Here is a 3,473-nt window from a genome sequence, read left to right on the forward strand (position 1 = left end):
GTGGGCGGGCAGCATCCCCCGGGGCTGCGGAGCGGTGCTGGAGCCCGAGCGGTGCTGAGCACCACCGGGCACACGGTAGACGCCGGGTTGCATCAGAGCAAGGAGGGGATCCGGGAACCTCTGGCACCGACGCTGACACACACTTTGCTCCCGTTTTCTTCAAGATGCCACCAAGTCACCCGGCCATCGATTGATACCTCGGCCCGGGGGAGGGGAGGGCGGGGGGGGAGGACCAGCTGTTGGCATGGTAAATCTAATAGGGGCTGCTGTCAATAGAGAAATGACAGGGAAGAAGAATTGGCTTCTTAAAGTCTGCTGAACTAACACTCATCATGTAGCCGCGGACACGTATTCTCCATCGGAGCCTGGTATCCATTACTATTTTCCTTACTAGGTTTCAATTAAAAAGAGCTATATCCCCCACACGCACACCCCAAGGCAGGAGATACATGAAAGGGAAGAGGAGGCAGCGGACAACTCCTGCCTGTACGCGACGTTTGTTACCAGCCCCGAGCCCTTGAGGTGCCCAAGCGAATTCACCCCGACCCCGAGCGCCCGGGCCGGGGCAGAGCCGCGTGCCCGCGGGGCGGCGGGACCCCGCGCCCCGGCATCGCTCCCTCCCCGGCAGCACCTCTCGCCGTGGGCTGCAGGACTTAAAAAAAAAAATGCTACGGGTGGATGTTCCCGACGCCTTTGGGCAGCGGAGGAGCTCCGGGTCGCGGCGGCGGGGGACCCACGGCGTGACCGTGACCCCAGTAATTTCACTTCACTCATTCCCTCTCGCGTGAAACAGAGCCCAAACCACCTCCAGCACAAAGGAAGAAATTTTAAAAACCCCACCGCTTTTCCGGGGAAGGAGGGAAGAGCTTTATTTTCTTCGGTGCCCCAGTTAGGAGCTTTGGGGGCGGCTGGGAACGGTTTTTGTCTTCCCTTGCAGCCCTTCTGTGCGTTTGACCCCTGGCATCTGCCTGCGCAGGGCGAGGGAAGGGCTTCACCCGCCCTGCCTTCGTACGGGGGCTGCAAAAGGCAGCCGAAATGTGCCAGCTCAGCCTTGGGAAACTTTTGGGCAGCGGCAAGTTTCGCTGAAGAACTTGGCCGCCTCGGCCAGCCTAAAGCTGACACCCGACGTGCAGGGGAGGGGGCGGCACTCCAGAAGATGTTGTCGGAGGGAGAAAGTCCTCTCCTCCTTCCCCACCGCTTTCCACCTTTCCCTGCTGCAAGGGGACAACTCCCCGCGGGGGCTGAGCCGTCCGGGGGCAGCCGGCGGCGGAGGGCAGCCCCGCCGACAGCCCCCGGCCCCCCGACAGCCCGCTGCGTTTCACCAGAAGGCTCCTTTCTCTACGTGCTCACACATCCCCACACGGTCCAGCGAAACCCTCCGGAGATCATGTCCGGGGGGAGCACAAGATGGAAATAATAATTAAAAAAAAAAAAGAAAAAGGCAGGGAAAAAAAGGGTGCTCCGCGCTGTCTTTAGGGCGTGGGAGGTTTTGCAGAGCTGTTTTATTTTAGTTTACTATTTTGAACAAACTTTAAATTGATTTCCGGAAAGCGCAAACGCGCATACATGGGAAAGTGAAAAAACCGGTCCTTCGAGGTCATCTGAGAAGGGGAGACGGGATCTGTATATTCCCCCCACCAAAAAAAGTAACAGAAGGGGAAAGATCCCATGTTTTTATGGTTTAAAACTACTTTGAATTACTTGCTTTTAATGGCACACGTGGCTGCAGAAAAGACAGGCTCTGCTTTCGATCTTGCACTTGCTCCTTGCTTTTCTATACATACGTGTGTGTGTGTATACACACATCCAAGCTTTACAGCCCCCACTTCATGGCCAGGTTTCTCTCTCCCCGTCCCCCCACCCTTTCCCCTGGACCAAAAACAAGCCCCAGGCCACTCTTGCTCCTACGGTAATTATTCTTCTGCTGGGATTCAGAAACACGGGCAGAGCCGACTTCTGCCACAGCGTTTCTCTGGAGCAGCGGGAGTGTTGTGAAAATTTATTAAACCCAGATGATCCGCGAGTTGGGGCAGACGGAAAAGATTTCCAATTAAAGCCGAGCGGAGCAGAATACAGCCCAGCTTCGCCGCAGGTGTAAACAATATCTGTGCAGCTCTCGCTCCGCTTCCCGGAGCGGATTCTTCCCCCTCCTGTAACTGGGGTTAGAGGGGAAAAGTTTGGGGGTTTTTTTTCTTAGCTTTCTTAGCATCAGGTTTTGCTGGAGAGCCGCCGGGCTCGCCCCTGCCCCGCACGGCCGCCCCGGCGCCGGGCTGCACGGCGCGGAGCATCCTTCCCCGCGGTCGATGCGCGCCTGGGCGGCTCGGTGCCTGCAGCCCCCCCGGGGCCACCGGCCGCCACCTCCCCCCCCTGAAAAATCCCCCCCTGAAAAACCCCCGCTCCCCTGTTGCTGCAGCCGCTTCTTTAACGGCATGGGCTTAAAGGGAAGCTAAAACGCTCCCAGGCGGGCTCGGAAAAGCGGCGGCGGAGGAAATTATTCCAGTTAGACGGGAGGTGGGGTAGGGCAAAATACACGGGGAGCCGGGGCATCACTTCTGATCCTCTGGATAAGAAGGGGAATGCGCTCCTGGCGAGCACAGGCACTTTCTCACCTCTTTGGTACCAGTTCTTGGGGGGTTTGGGAGCTTAAATTCAGCCGGGCAAGTGGTTTCTGGTTCATCAAGTCCATTCAGACGCCCAAATCACCCCGGGGTCCGTGGAGCCACCCCCCCACCCCCAAACAGCTTTTTACTCGTTAGGGCGAAGCTTGACAGACGCTCCGTGCACAGGGCACCCTGGCTTCTGAGGTTACAGTCTAAATAAGGGAGAAAAGCATTAATGAATGTTTAATCCGTGTTTTCTTTAAATACCATTAGGACAATTGTCCGGATCCCAGGTCAGGGAAAAATGCTGCTCAGTGGAGACAGGAAGGCGACGGGCTGGAAGGAGAAGGGGGGATTTTAAGGGCGAATGAGTGGGCGCACCGTGCATGGAGCTCACCTTCTGCAAAGACAAGGCGTGATTAATGCCCGCCACTTGTGTAGCCGTTTGCCCTTGCCCCGGCGCAGGCTACAGAGGCAGCACAAATCCTGCTGCTCTTCCCCCGACAGCAAAGTGAGCAGAGCAGATTGTGAAAGACTCTGTCTGCACGCTGGGACGGGGCGGGGGGGAAGAGAGAAAGAAAATACAAGACAAGCCCGTCCCAAGAGCTGAAGTGGGCAGAGTATTACATGTACAAACATCCAAACAAGATTCGAGCAGTACAAAGCGTCGGAAAATCCAGAGCAGCCACATAAAAAGAAAAGTTAAGTAGGAAGTGGTGTAAAAGTGTTGTCATTTATTTTGCCTTCCCTTACAGATGTTCTGCATAAAGCCCTATCTTAATGAGAGAGAGGGAAGGGGGGCGGGAGGGAGTGAACGCCGGGTGAACGGCGCGCTCCGCGCTCCCACCGCGGGCGGGGAGAGGGCGCGGGGCT

Source organism: Aptenodytes forsteri, unplaced genomic scaffold (assembly GCF_000699145.1).
Source record: "Aptenodytes forsteri isolate BGI_AS27 unplaced genomic scaffold, ASM69914v1 Scaffold415, whole genome shotgun sequence".
NCBI classification, from domain to species: Eukaryota; Metazoa; Chordata; class Aves; order Sphenisciformes; family Spheniscidae; genus Aptenodytes; species Aptenodytes forsteri.